Source organism: Chamaea fasciata, unplaced genomic scaffold (assembly GCF_029207755.1).
Source record: "Chamaea fasciata isolate MVZ Bird 193981 ecotype frontalis unplaced genomic scaffold, bChaFas1.0.hap1 SCAF_5, whole genome shotgun sequence".
Lineage (NCBI taxonomy): Eukaryota > Metazoa > Chordata > Aves > Passeriformes > Sylviidae > Chamaea > Chamaea fasciata.
The window spans coordinates 18,440,390-18,456,606 of NW_027094090.1; the positions used below are offsets into that span (position 1 = coordinate 18,440,390).

At 38.4% G+C, this 16,217-nt stretch overlaps 1 long non-coding RNA gene across 1 annotated transcript in view; it reads right to left on the bottom strand.

The window, feature by feature from the left end:
- Nucleotides 1-919: 919 nt before the first annotated feature.
- Nucleotides 920-16,217, bottom strand: part of LOC136290129 (uncharacterized) — a 33,948-nt gene continuing 18,650 nt past the window's right edge. Inside the window, exon 3 of the long non-coding RNA XR_010720985.1 lies at nucleotides 920-1,166. This is a non-coding gene — a long non-coding RNA (uncharacterized lncRNA). The remainder of the gene's footprint in view (nucleotides 1,167-16,217) is intronic.

The following is a 16,217-nucleotide window of genomic DNA, read 5'->3' on the forward strand; positions in this document are numbered from 1 at the left end:
TATAACTATCAGGTTCTGTATAGCTATCTTCTTCAGGGTATGACTACAATGGAGTTCAAAGGGATATCCTCACTTGTGAGGATATGTAAGTTGATTTTAAATGGTTTATATCAAGATAAGTGAGTAGTATAAATGACCTGGATAAATGACATGGTTAGATACCTATTCTGAGCTGCTGTTGGGAAACTACAGTCAGCATCTTATCTGAATAGTGTTATGCAGAGGTAGAGAAATTTTTCTGGTACATGACTAAATTGACTTTCCAACAACCTTTATGCACCATAAAATACTATGCATCTTAAAATCATGAGGCCATAAGGTATATGAAGTGCAGTCACAGGCTCTATCCAGTTCCCACCCTAGAAGTGCCCTCCAGCTTTGATGTTTTCTGCTCAAAATATACCTTCTTCCTAAAACCATTGACTCAATGTATGAATAAATACTACAGACCAAAATCAATACCTACTTGAAAGACAAAGGTGAGAAAGAATAAATGCAAGCACAAAAGTGATATATACAATATTACAGTGATATACAATGATTTCAACTTGTTAGCAAATTCAGGCACTAAACTCAGGTACTCTGAGTTTTATACCTGCAGCCTCTGTGTGCAGCAAGGGATTTTAATGATAGCCGTGAGAGTGTTCTCTAGAGTGGTTTATGAATGGAATTTGAGATAAATACATCAAGGTATGGTTTTAGTTCTTCTGAACTGAAAAGGAACATCAGGTATCCAGCTACTCTATAAACACAGTACAGATGGAGAAAGTTTGCAATTAAAAATCAAGAGTCAAAGTTATATGCTGGCCTCCCAAAGCTTTGTTGAGTTAACTTGACAAGCTGCACTTGTGTGACTCTGCCTGTACAAATGCATGAGTCTCTGTGAGTACACTCACAGAACATTTCCGAAATGCATCATGGTGTCTGTGGAATGTGGCTCTTATCCTGGCAGTCTCCACATACTTTCCTGGAGCAGATGTATATCTACACCTGTCTGCCTTCCCTGTTCATTCTCACCACTGCTTCAAAGGAACTTGAGCTTCTCAAGCGACTCTGCTGTGCCCCGTGTCCTTAGGCACCTCCCACTGGGTGTTCTGGCAGAGGGCTCTTCTTTTCAGGACAGGGAGTGAAATCTTGAAACCAGAGAAAAAGGTCTAACAAACGCCCTGGAAAGGAAATATGATCAAATAAATCACAATTGAAAATAATCAGAAAATTTGGAAAGGGGTTGACTGCAACCAAACGGACTGAGATGAAATGAGCAGCAGTGAAAATGACCGAATATTGCAAAAATTTATCCAATTTAAATCCTGACATTGGGAAGAAAGGTAAAAAAAAGAGAGAGGAGAAGCAACTAGAGAAATAAATTTTAAAACTAAGAAAGGAACAAATCTGAAGCCAAGTGAAAACAATAAAAGTGAATGGGATGATAAGAAGTGCAGTGAAATGAACTGCAGCTTGCCAAATTAATCCTCATTGAAATCACAAGATTTCATTCCCATTCTGGGAAGCAGCATACCCTGCCGCCCTGCATGTGGTCAGATGGGCTTGAGGTGCAAAGGTGGGGTTTCTCCTTACAGCAACATGGGCACTGCCACGTGGGAATGGATTTCACCTTGAGAAGGAGCTAAGCTCTCATGCCAACTCATCACTTATCAGCAGACTTTGTGTTACAACTGTTTTCTCTCTTTTTTTTCTTACTTTCACAGGGGAGAATGAAAGTGTATTTTAACTTGTTTAACTCTTGTGTATTTTGACTTGGTTTTCACAAACAGGAGTTAATCAGGGTGAGCACCTGCAACCTATTCTGCACAAATCTCAGGATGCTTCTTTACTTGACAGGTAGCCTGATACTTCAGGAGGGACAGTGCAAGTAAATATGTTAGCAGAGAGAGAGCACCTCAAGGAAATGAAAATACAAGCTGTTAGGACCACTAGATATGAGATAAAGTTGATCAAAAGACCTGACTTGACATACTGAGAGGGTTCTGGTGAAGTGATGCAATATGACACAAAGTACAACATACAGCTTCCAGGCAGAAATTTGATCATATCCTTCTAGGTATAGCGGCTAGACATGGCTTTTGCTTCCTAAGCTAAGAAATTTGGATTTCATAAGAAAAACCTTTAGAAAGAGAGTTAACAGGTTTTTGTTAAAATAAGTACATGATTTTGAAATTTGATCTTGAAATAATAAAAAAAACAAAAAAAAATTTAATATTCTTTGTCACTTCTAGGCCTTTTTCATCACTTTCATGATTGTTATTTCAAACTTAAAAGGTATAAAACCCCCAAAAATGTTAAGAAAAATGGTTTTCACTCATGCTTAGGTCATATGACACATATTGAAGCATTTTCAAAATTTCAGTTTGTGAAATGGTTCCTAAATTGTGTCTTTTCAGTATCAGTTTTAGTTTTTAGCTTCCAACTTTTTTTAAGGAGATCCATTTCAATTTTGAATTTTATTATTAATTAATTACCTTTTCTCCATTTTTGGTCCAAGGAGTAGACATATGTGGCTGAGGCAATATCCCAGAGAATTGGCTTCTTTAACCAGATTTTGAGTATGAAGCAATTTTTCTACTATCCCTGCACTGAATTGCAAGGCAAAGCCAGCTAAGGAAGTTCTTTTAGCTCAACCTTTTATTGACATACTTTACATTAATGTTTTGTGTCTTTTTTTGATGCTTGAGTAGGAGAAAGCAGCCCTGGACTGGGAGAGCCAGACAGTCGACTGTTTTGTTCATGATCCATCACGAGCCAACAACTGTCAAGCATTTCTGTACTGCTCCTTCCCCATCTTGCCTACCCAGAAAACTGCTGGCATCTGCTCCCATAAGGTGCTATGAGAAGGGACTGACAAGGGTGAATCAGTAGTTGAGGTGAGGAGTAGGATGAGGAAAAGGAGTATGGGACCAAAAGAGAAAAGTATAAAGCCTCCCCAAGCTTGAGTTTATGATGGAGGACAGGGGAGGCCTACAATTCCTAGGGCCTCCTAGTTATCCCCTACCAACCACACCTCCAACTTTATTACCAACAGTTTTGTGGCTATGCACTTTCACTCAAAAATCCCTGAATTTTCTTTGAGGCTTGTTCCAAAGCTCATGGTCTTATCATGGTCTGAGGTGAGGTGATGAGAAAAGGGATTTTCACAAGTGACTAACATGTAGGTGAGTGAGCAGTGGAAGAATGGAAATTTTGCAAGATGTGTATTGCTGAAATATAAAACTATTCATAAAGGAATGCTCTGTCTTAAAAAAGAAAAAAAAGAAAAAAAAATAAAGAAGGAAAAAAAACCTCAGGAAGCCAAGAAGGCATAAGTGCTGTATCATAGCCTGTACTCAAGGTACACTTGCTAGATAACACTCACATACTCACAGAGTGTGTGTATATGCATATATGTGCATATCATCAGGATCTACTTCTCAGTTGTGCCTGTCAAACTGGTGTCTGTGGTGGAAGTGAACCATCTGCTTCACAGCACTTCTATTTATGAGATCTGCAGCCTGGCAGTGTAGCACATGCAATGTCATTTCAAGCCCTACTCCCCCCGAAGAACTCCAATATGTCACTGGGTCGTCCCATCAGCTCCACGTTGATTCTGTAAACAGAAACCCTATCTCCCTGCAGTCTTAGTCAGCAGCTGTACTGGAGCAAGACCTATCTTTAGGACTTGCAGAATGTGTAATCTGATGTCAAAAGAACCACAGAAGGGTATTTGCCACCTGACTCTGGAATGGACAGCAGCCCTTTAATAGGAGTTTCTACAAGTTTGTCTTCATGAGTATAGATTAAACTTCTGTGGCATTTGCTTGACTTTTCCAAGGGTATAAGAAACTCTTCCACTATTTTTCTGGGAGTTCTGGCTCTCAACTTCTCACCCAACTTCATGCCATTTTAGGACTCATGCCCTATGTGCTTATCAGTTTTGCATATTAGATATGCAATGTACATACAATATTGATCTTTAATTTTAGGATTTAGATCTAAATCCCATTTAGGCATCAAGGAAATAAATGTATCAATAGAAATCTGTCTGAAAAGTCCAGTTGTACAAAAACCTGATATGAGCATGAGCAGACGTAAAGAAGCATTATGAAACAGTATGTTGACATACAGCTGCTTGCATTATGCATGCCATTAGAACTTCTACACACATTTTAATGCCCTCCTGCCAATACAGCATAGATGAATTCCACTCCAGCATCACCATTAAACATATTTAAGAAATAGCCCACTGCTTATGGTAGATAATGGTTCTTGTTGACACTACAGGAGGGCAAAGGTGTTTGTGCTAGGAACTGTCTGTAGTATTTTTCTGTAGTAGAGGTGGGACATGTAATGACTATACCTGGGTAGACTGACTCCTTTTTCCTGTTGCATTTTGATGGTAAAGATGAATTTCTTGCTTTCTTTGACCTCAATCCCTGATGGAATGGAAATCTAATTAATGAGTTCACACAAGTTTCCTGTGGCTGATGATATGTATTATTGACACCAGTCTACAATCATAAGAAGGTGGCACAAGTTCATCAGTATTTTTTGTCTTTTATTACTTGAAGGGGTTAAAGTCACTCACACCAACTTCTGATTTCTCCAGAAAAAACAAAACAACACAATATATCGTCACAAGTTATGTTGTGTGGGAGACCAGACGAAATGGAATTAGCAATGTTCTCCACATCAACAGCACACAGCATGATCTTGTTAAAGAATTATACTGCTTCATAATCCTCAAACAAATATCATTATGGTATAATGGATTGTTTTTTTACTTCCTAAGCAGAAGATGGTAGGTTTGTTTTTCCTATTAAACCTAATTTTCATTTCAGACACAAGATAAATGGTACATTGATGCATTTACTTATCTTTCTTGAAGTTTACAGCTGCAAAGAGGAAACTTATTTTGTGGATCCATTGCTGCAAATAAAACTTATTCTCCTGATTCATAATTTATCTTTTTTTTTTTCCTTTTCTGTTGCTTAGAATCTGTGTATGAATGGAAGAAACTGTAATCAAATGCACTTGCTATTCTTGATGGCAAACAAGTTGTTGAATTCATAATTTTTTTCATCTTGATTTCAGAAATGGATAAAAAGTATTCCTAGGTCAAAATAATAATGATTTAAAAAATCCCCATTTCTTGCTTTTCTCTGCTGCAGCCCTTTGGCAACAAGATTGACTGGGAAAGGGGTCCCAGTTGAAGCTTAGTCCCTTGCCCTGCAGAACTTCTCCTTAAAGCATAACTGAAAATAGCACTATGACCATGGAGTCAGGTCAATTAAAAGTTTTATATTTCCTCTTTATTAATCTTCTTGTTGAATGCTTCAGTCTTCAAATGAACATTTCCAACAGAAAAGTAAAAGTGTATCTCAGAAAAAACATTGAAACTATGCATTCCAGATTTAAAAGAAAAGGAATATTTTTAAGGCAAAATTGCTTTAAAAATGCTAACAAATACTTCTAAATAATGTTGATCAACTTTAGAATGTATTACCTAGATATAAATTTAAAAATCTGAAAAACATTATACCATGTACCTCAAAATCTTTAAGTTAAAAAGCTTTGTGCCTCTGGTTAATAGCCACTAAGAAGAGCTTTTCTGCATTGGATTGAGAATGGAGTATTCTTCCTGCAAATTAAAATACCTTTAAGGCAAACACAAATATGTAAAACTCATTCTACTCCTGAATTTTCAGAGTTTATCCCATTTTATTGTCACAGTACTGTTTCTTTTTGTCATGACAATGTTTTCTGTCACATTAAAAAAAAATGGGCAGTAGCAAAGACCTTTTGGTCATTTCTCTTTTTTCAGTCATGCTTTCTTTATGGTAGCTCAGTAAAATGTGATGTCCTCAAACGCTGTCATTAGCAGCTAGTTTGGAACAAACTCAGTCTCAAAAAAACTATTAAACATACCAAAAACCCCAGTATGTCTAAAAAATTTGAAGGATGGTTTTATCTTTCATAGGAGAACTCAATGTGATACTTTTTAATTAGTGCACATATGTGTATGGCATTCCAACCAACTTTCTTGAGAAGTGATGAAGATAATGACTCCCTGTGTCCAGGAACAACCATTGTACTTCAAACAGCACTAAAGTGTTGGTGAATTTCATCCTTTCTTTAAGGTTATAAATTTTGCAGGAGATTCAAGTATTACCGAAGTTATCCAGAAAGTGTAGATGACCATGAAGATAGAAGAGCTTCTGTCTACCTGCTTATTAACACACATTAAAAAAAGACCAGATTCCAAATTTGACTGTATCACTCTTAAAATAAAAAGGCTCTCCCTCAGACTTTCACATAGATCAGGTAGATGATAACACTGAATACACTGGAAAAAATCACTAGATTGCAGTCTCAACTCTATCCTTGAGCAGCATGCAGAGTTTTCCCTCACTCTTGTATCTCCAGAGTATGTCTTTCATGGATGAGCAGACCTGGCAACTGTGGAGGGACAACTTCCCCACAAGGTACTGCCATAATCCAGTACCAAGATACCAAGAGGAGCTGGGACCATACCTAACAGACACCTGCCTCTGGGGAACTCTGTGATATATTTACCTAACCACCCTAAATATTTCCCAAACACTGGAATGGTATAAATAGATCAGTAATAAACTATCAGCAGGAAGAATATTTTTGCAGAAGAGGTAGTGTCAGTAAAGGAGATAGGGAAAAGACAGGTAAAAACAGAACCAAACAAAAGCCCCAAATAAAATAAAGGATATATTTTCAGATGACAATTAATTAATCCTTACTATAAGACACAAAAAAAGAGAATCAGTCTGATGGCTCACAGGAGCTGGAAAAATGCATTCATTGTGATGCTGTGGATTTCTCTACTGAAGGGGAAACTCCAGTTAGAAGAAGTAGAGTTCGCCAACACATGTTGCCTCTTGCCACCAATACACATGTTGGCCTGGGGTCTTGGCTTGCAGGTGAGGGGAACTCCCCCATTGTCTTGTGCCAGGCTGCCATCTGCACACTCACTTCTAAGGGGCTTCTGGATGTCAGCAATGCACAGAGCAGCATGAAGACAGGTGAAACTACAACCAGTGTAAAGCTCCATTGCTGTCCTGCTGTTCCTAGTGACTGCTTCATAGAGTTCTCCAGAAGACTTGATTCCATTGACCTCGGATGCTAAGGCAGCTAGTATTTTAGGAGTTGGGTCAAGAAGGTGACCCAGACCCAGTTAAGGGCACCAAAGTTCTGGACTGAATGCAGAAGTCAAGGTAGGCCTCTCAGAGTGACGTTCACTCAAAGGTGGAATTTGCTTACGGCTATCAAACAGAGAAAGCTGATCACTCACTTGAAACTGAGCCCTACATTTAGAGATGCAGGAAGTCATTACTGTCTCTTCCTATCATACCCTTTCTACAGAGTGGGCATGAGGAGAGTTTCAAAGAACTGTACAGGAATCACTCTTAAAAAAATGTATAGCTTTACAGATAGACACAGTGCTTTTATCAAGGGACATTTTCAGAGTGGGAGCACTTAGTCACAACCAGGAGACATTGACCAGGTCCAGACCACAAAGCAAAGCAGAGCACAGGACTGCTATCTGTCTCTAAGACCAACTTGTATAGACTGATCGTGTAACAGACCACTTGGCTCTACACCACTTTTTGTCCAACAGTGATACCACTACCTAAAACCCTTTATGAAATCTTTTCTTATAAAGTTCACTTATTTTTCACTGAAATTGCCTGAATAAATGGTGAGGTTGTGGTGCAACCTGTCAGAGCAATGTCTATATTTAGCATGAGACTGAGGATGTGGCCAAATATAGTCTAATCTGCACAAAAGTTCAGCCAGGCTATGCTAATAGGCAAGAAGTGAGGATGACTAGCATTTATGAGTTTGTTCTGTGTGACCCTATGAGCTCAAATTACTATTCTAGGTCTTTCTACATTTCCTTTCTCTCAGGACAATCTCAGTCATGGACAAAAGGAGAAGGAGGACAGTCTCCAGCTGTCAGGTGGGAGTGCAGGATTTTGTGAGGATGAAGAGTGCAAGGCTGGCCAGATCTAAGCATCTGCCATGGAGAAAGGGCGCCTTGGGTGCCTGTCCTTCCCTCTGGGCTCACATATCTTACAGTGAACAACGCTGGGTTGAATGCAGAACTGCACAACTAGCTCCCTGCCTGCCTGAGGAAAGAATTTGCCTTACATCTGCTGACAGATCTCCAATCACTTGGCAGATTTTTAGAAAAGAGAAATAGAGACTCAAACAAGTCAAACACAGATGTTTGCATAAAGCAAAAGTCTTCTAGGGTGAGAAGGTGGATGATTTTTAAAATAATTTTTTTTTTTTTCCCTCTGTTTTTTCTCTGATTTCCATGTCTTTTATTGTATGCTTTTCTGGCTTGGCCTGATTCTTGCATGTTGGTGCTGAAACAGGATAACCTTAAGTCTAAAAGCCAAGAAAGAGGAAGATAACTTTCCCCACTGATCAAGTATAGAATCTGGAACTGATTTTTCAATTCTCTGCTCTATTTAATAAACACTTCATCCTTTCTGGGAGTGGTGCAGTTTAGGATTATTAGAAGACTGACCTTTGAATACGGATCCCCTTTTCCTCTGATTGATTCCGTTATGTCAATATTTGCATTATACTCAAAGGAATGTCTTTTATTTGTGTTTGGGAACTTATCCAAAATTTGATTGTCTGTGAGAAAATAGTCTGTTTTGTGCTTGTAAAAGCTGTTTTAGGTCAGACAGAAAAGAAGCAGGTCAAATTTTATATCCTCACATTTTGATCTAAGGGATGGGAAAACAAAAATATAAAGGCATCACATGACTTAATGCTTATGCTTTGAGACTCTTTTTATACTAGAGTTGCTCTGGGGACACTCACACAAATCTGTATACACAGATACTAGGGCAGTGGCTAATCAAAAAGCTCAGTTATGTGAAATGGGGCACATCAAGTTCTTTATCAGCTGTATGGTCCAGGTAACCATTTATTCCCATTGCCGTTTATCATAGAACTGCAGCACAGGTGGGGACAGTAAAAGGCAGAAAAATAAGTTTGTCATACATTCAGCTGATATTGCATGGGGTTAATATCTGCACACAGAAAAATATTCTCTGTTCATGTCATTATTATGTTTATTAGTCCTAGGTTGAGGAGTACATTTACTGTTATTTTTTAAAATGGTCTAAAATAATTTTAATTAAATTAGCTTAAAGTTTTAATCACAAATTGTGTAGCTGGAGACTTTCAGATCCTTTTTCCTTCATATGTTACAGCTTCTGAAATATGATTGTACTGTGACACCATTTCTAGATAAGTATTTTAAGAGCAACAACAGAGGCAACAATGTCCTGGACCTTTTAGTGCCAGGTGTCCATAAACTGGCTCTTCTATGGGGAGCTGAAAAGAAAGCAGAGAGAAGCTTTAACTGCCTTGGCTGCCAGCCTAACCTGCAGTTCTTTTGCCTGTACTGTGGGAAAACTTACTGCAGTGTCACAGCCCTGCTACTATCAATTAGTGTCAATATGAACAAAGAACACCAGATATAAGGCCAATGTTCTGGAAATATAACAAGCAAAATGATGCCTTGCAGCAAAGCTGAAATTCCACTTTGTATGTGAAAGAGGATCCAGGAAAGGGAAAACAAAAGCAGATTAGTCATACATCTAAATTTAGGGTTTTTTCCATACATGCTACTGTTTCAGATCAGTCATGGAAATTAATGAGTTCAGTGTTATGAGATGAAAAGAATCTCGTAGTGACCTGATATGAACTCGTGGAAGCCTGATAGGAGGTTTTGGCAGGGAATGTAGAGAACCTTTTTATATCATCCAATGGCTCCTTTTAACAGCAACTACTATCATGTTGTCAGTTGAGCAAATAAAATTGGCCCACTTCTCAGGCCTCCCCTTCAGACCTACAGAAAGGGAACCTCATGGTATACAACTCTTCTAATTTACATGTTTGACACTATTAACTGCACCTAATGGGTGCAGGGACAACACTGTCATTGCCTTACTGTCAGTGTGTACTCGCCAAGACCAGAACAGGGATGGCAAATTGGAGAAGTTTGGTTAACAGCCACTGCAATCAATTTTCTATCATCTAAATTAATCAAAATGACTAAACAGTTGAAGTCCAGCTTAAAATCTAACCAAGACATTTGTTCCTCTCTCGCCCTGTTATACATTACATTTATTTATTTACATTTCTTTTATTCACTTTTAAATGAAAAAATGACCTTGTAATGTGATTTTAATAGGGTTTGGAAATGAATTTTTGCCCTAAGAACATATTGCTCAGGTGTCCAGCATGTGTAAATCAGAATCAGCCTGTAATTAATCATAATTTCGCATGCCTGCTTAGAAGATAATAATGTCAAAAATGTTATTATTGTTTCCTTTTGCATTGTTCTAGATAGTACACAGTTCAAGGAAGACACATGTGCCCTCCCCCTCTTAGAAAAGGGTAATATGCATGACTCCTTGCTAGTGGAAGAAATAGTGCAGTATTGTACAGAGTTGCCTAAGCCAACACTAAACAATCCATCTCGGACACTGGAAACAGTTAAGATTTGTAGAGACTTCTGATTAGGTTACATTTATGGTCCGTAAAACTGCTGACACCTAAGCAAATTCACTTGGAGTCATCATCAGCATCTCCCCAGGGCACTGCATGACCATCAGGGCACACTTTGAGGCCCAGGGAATTCAGTCATTGCTGGGCAACAAACACAGAGCTCTTGAGAACCTAGGGATTGAGATTAGGTCCTTGGTGAAGTGTCTGAAAACAGTTCAGTAACCCCTGATGGATAGCTGGGCTGCATGATGGTGAAAACTTGAGGACCCCCTCCAAGCTATTGGTTTCGGTACTTCTACACTGGAAAGCAGTAACAGAAATCTGGGGTGACTCAGACAGAATTTCTTGTGATTAAAACAATTGCGATATGATTCCCTGTGCAATCATCACTCTTTTCAGTTTACTTGAATCTTTGGCAGAAAACTTGCCAAAGGGATTATGCAAGAGAAAGAGAAGTTCTGAAAAGTCACTCTCTAGTAAAACCTAAGTATCTTTTACAGAAATATTTTCCTAATCTGAGTACAGCCATTGGAATTGCCCATGAACCAGCAGCATTTTCTTTCAGATATTCTGTTACATAAACAAAATGTTTGTAATAAAGGGGAAACTTTTTTTTTTTTTTTATTCAAGGTACCATACTGAATAAAAAAAAAAAGTATTTCAAGGAACAAAAAAAGAGGCACTGACTTATTCAGATTTGGGTCTTCATGATTCTGATACATGGTAAAACATTTTCATAATTTCATGGTATTTTGCAAGTATTGTTTGGTCTTCAATTCCCAGATGTTAGCACCTGTGATGAAGACCAAAATTCTTGCTTACTTGTCTACCTTTATTGTCTGCAAGATCTTTTTTTAAAAGAAGAGTTGCAGTTATCTAAGTTTTTATCTGAGATAGAAAGCACCTCAGAAAATCATGCAGTTGGTCTCCCTGCCCAAGAAAGGATCAGTTCTGTCTATGGGACCCCTTACTCCTTACTTCATTAATCCCGAAAGACCTTCAAAACTGGAGATTTCATGATCATCTCACACAATCGATTTCAGTGTTTCACTATTTCATTGTTAGGAACCTCTTCTTGATGCCTTAAATTAAGCTCCCATGTTGAAATTTAAAACGGTTGCTGTTGGTTGTAAAAACACATGGGAAATTTTTAGTCTGGACACACTGACTTTAAAGTAACTCACCACAGTTTTTAACAACTTCCCTAACGTTACACTTATTTACCACTTCCTGTCTTATCTAGATAATTTTCCAAAGGTGTGACTTTGGTCTTGTTCTTACAGGGATGACATTTTTTCTCATGTCATTTCTTCAAATAATAATTATTTTGTATTCTGATCTTATCTTCAAAAATGCTTTCAGTCCTTTGAAACTTACTCTTTTTTCTTTCATGCAGGATTTTTAGAGAAAATATCAAGTATCAGGGCCAAGATACACATCCCATAACCATCCCTAAATACATCCTTATGTTTGAACTTGAGGTAAAAATCTGTGATAATTTGTAAATTGAGCCAATTTACTTCCCTCCCCACTGTAACAAGAGGAAAACCAGTGATCAGGCTATGAGTCAGGCGCAACTCAGCTTTTCATGTTCTCTTGAGGCTCTGTGATCAGCTGCTATTCTAGATATGTAATAGTGTCCAGCATAAGTATTTCCATGGAAAATATCTGGAATATTAAATAGAGCTTTTGATACAGTGGCATTAAAGATGAAGAAATCAATCTTTAGAATATTAAATGAAAGAACGTGAAGGATATCACAAGGTTTCTTGAGTGTGTGTAAGAGGAAGATTTCTATATTAAATTTGGAGCAATCATGACTGCAGTCTGGGTTTGAAGTAAGAATAAATGCTCAATGTTGGACAGAGATACTTTCACAGAGGACAGAAAAGAGAGCAATGACAGATACAAGGTACAAGGAATGATCATCCAGTGAAATGGTTTATCTGCATAAAATGATTTATTTTGTGAATAAAAAAGAAGTAATAAATAGCTATTTAATCCTCCTGAAAATTGATCCAGACCCACTGTCACCAACAAAAAACTTACATAACTTCATCGGATTTGGAGTAAATCCCTTAGAGTGTGTCATTGAAACATTACAGGATAAATTATTACCTGGTGTAATTTTATTAAAGTAAATCAAATTTAGCCTAAGAGCCTGTTATATCAAATATATTCTTTCCTTTACTAGTTCTTGCATTCATTCATTCATTCATTCATTCATTCATATGAGATCTTAGTGTGATGTAATCAGTATGCTTACTGGAAAAAGACAGGAAATGTGCACTGTGAACATTAGCTAAAAAGAATTATAGTTTCAAAAATTATCTGCTCCAGCACATATTTTAAAATACCTTTCATAATTATGAAATTAAAAAAAAAAAGCCACAAAAATCCCCCATACACCAGGACACTCCTCATATTCCATTAGATTTGTGGTTCTTATCTGATGAAAACAGTACTGAGCTGGAACAAACAATGCGTCAAGGGTGATTATGCAACATGAGATGAAGAAATATTTCTCAACCCAGTGCCAGGAAAGCTACAGGCAATTCTGGAAGTCACATGCTTTCTGGTGGGATTTTTTTGCATTTTTGTTTTTGTGTCTTGTACAAAAAGACAGTCCTATTTTGGAAGTCAAGTTGCAGGAGGAAACAGCAGTAGAGAGGATCTTTTCTGTATTTGTGAATTCCGGTTGAACCACAATGAGCACATTCTATCTTCTCTCTTTTGTGTGTATGTTTAGAGTTTTGTTCTTTTAGTAGTGAAAGTTTAATGGATAGAATGGGGGCATTGTTGAACTGACCTCTGGTGACCATCAGAAAATGAACAAGGGCCAGCAGATGGACACTGCTCTAGCTAGCCATATCTGCAGTGTATGACAGCTATTTTCAGTTGAATTATTGTATACTGAATTCTATACCATTACGTTTTGCTCATAGTGTGATAAAGACTAAATGTCTGTGGGAAACTAAGCATTATATTCTAAGAAAACAGCAGATAAGTGTCTGGGGAAAGAACAAAACGTAGCAAAGCAAAACAAAACAAATCAGGGATTTTGCATAGTAGCAAATAATAAGTCTGAAAATCAGTGATAAAATGATAAACAGAACTATGAAAAATTTAAACACAAATCAGAACAGATTACTGTGATTTTTTGTGTCAGTTTCAGCTGTCCCAAGTTAGCAACAACATGTCTGTGTGAGGTAGACAGGGGCTGAACAAATCCAAAACCTCAGTGGAGAATTTGATCGGGCCACAGATGGGTTGGTTACACAAGGCTGGTAGAACTATCACCCTAAGCACTTTTGTCTAACCCTGTAGCCTGAGGATAGTCCCAACTTCATCTATATAAGCCATTGCTATAATATGGAGCAAAACTACTAAAATTGCTTTTTGAACTGGGATCCATTTATGCCAGCATGCATACACTAATTTTTTGTCTTGATAAATTTTGCACAAGTGTTACTAACTCCCGTCTGTGAAAAGCTTAATTCAGTGTCTTCAAAATATTGTTACATGCATATTGTCTGAGACTTCAGTGTTTAGATAGTCAGTGAGGGCTAGATTTGACAGAGGAATAATGATAGACAATCTTCTTCCAAAAAAAACCAGCCTGATGCAAGAGTAGCAACACAGAATTACAGAGTCATAGAATCACAGAATGGATTAGGTTGGAAGACACCAGTGTGGGTCATCTGGTCCAACCTCCCTGCTTCAAGCAGGATCATCCCATGGCAAAGGCACAGAATTGCATTTGGACAGCTCTTGAATATCTCCAGTGAAAGAGACTTCACAACTTCCCTGGGCAACCTGTTCCGTTGCTTGGTCACCCACACAGTAAATAAGTTCCTCCTCCTGTTCAGGTGGAATGTCCTGTGCATCATTTTCTGCCTGTTGCCTCTTGTTCTACTGCCTGGCAGCACTGAGAAGAGCCTGGTCCATCCTCTGACACCTCCCTGCAGATGTTGACAGACATTGATGAGGTTACCTCTCAGTCTCTTTTCAAGGCTGAACAGCCCCAGCTTCCTCAGTCTTTCCTCATAAGAGAGATGCTCCAGTCCTTTAATCATCTTTGCTGCTCTTGCCTGCACCCTCCCCAGGAGCTCCATGTCTCTCTTGTGCTGAGGTGCTCAGGACCGGACACAGCACTCCGGGTGCAGCCTTACTGAAGCTGAGCAGAGGGGCAGGGTCACCTCCCTCAGCCTGCTGGCAATGCTCTTCATAATGCAGCCCAGGGCACTTCTGGCCTTCTTGGCCCCGTGACACGCTGCTGGCTCATGGACAGCTTGGTGTCCAGCAAGACCCCCAGAGCCTTCTCCACAAAGCTGCCTTCCAGCAGGTCACCTCGAGCCTGTACTGGGTTGTGAGGTTGTTCCTCCCCAGTTGCAGGAGCCTGCATTTGCCTTTCTCGGATTTCAGAAGGCTCTTCTCTGCCCATCTCTCCAAAATGCCAAGGCCCTTCTGAAGGGCTACACAGCACTCTGGGCAATTGGCCACTCCTCCCAGGTTTGTCCCATCAGTGAAGTAAAACACCATTCATTCATGCTCTGGTAGCTGAATCCCACCCTAGGCAAAGAATTCAAAGCACAAAGGAAAGCTGCATTTAGGAATCTAGACGTGAGAGCTGGGACCTGGACACCTCCGTTTTGTTTATCAGTCTTGATTTTTCATAGACAGTAGTGAACAAGTATCAATTATTTACAAGGCCTGTTTAGACACATATTTAGTGCCTGTATAACTCTATTTTAGTGTCTTCATTTGAAGGCTAAATCCTACCTAAAGGTTCATATACTGCTAGTATTCATCATTTAATATAACATATGTTACACCTTAGCCACTAAATGACAGATTCCTAAGGAAGTGGATAACTATTGTTGAAATCAGTGTTATAGAGAGTAAAACCTTAGGGACAATACTTTAAACAAGCCCATTATCTATCTGTCTTAGGGGAACTACTTAGTTACTATGAAATAAACACTGAATATTAAAAGTCAGAGAGCTATTTCACATTTGCACCTTCACCCAGATTCATTTGCCAAGTAGGTAAACAAGATTAATTAGTTGGAGGATTATGTTTTGTTTTGTGGAAGGGAAAAAAAAAAGTTTAATCATGTGAATCACTGGTAGTATCTAACAAAATCTTACTCATTCCTGTGGATAAATCAGGTGATCAAGAGAAACAAAGACTGCTAAGGGACAGGCAGAGTCTCAGCTTCCTGCTGGTTGAATCAGGAGTCTACTATGGGTACAGCAGGGTTTTGCTTCCCTATTTTCTATAATGCCACTTTCTCTTTTAAGAAAAGGAGAAGCAATATCCCCTTCCCACACCACCAGGAGAAAAGAAAAAAAAAAAGAAAAAAAAAAAGAAAAGAAAAGAAAAGAAGTGTGGTTAATGCACATCTTTCTTTTCACTGTTCTATGTTCCATTCTATGGAATGACTCTGGACAATGAAAACAAAAGACAAGACTAAAACCATCCTTTTATTATCTTCTACTGAACTCTAAACCAGATGATGTCTTAATTCAATTTATAATCTTATATAAGGAATGGTAAGAATTCTGTAGAAAACCTCAGGTATTTTCTTCGCAGTTTTGCTTCTTCATCTTTTCATTAACAACCCTTTATTTATTGTTAATGAGGAAACTGATAT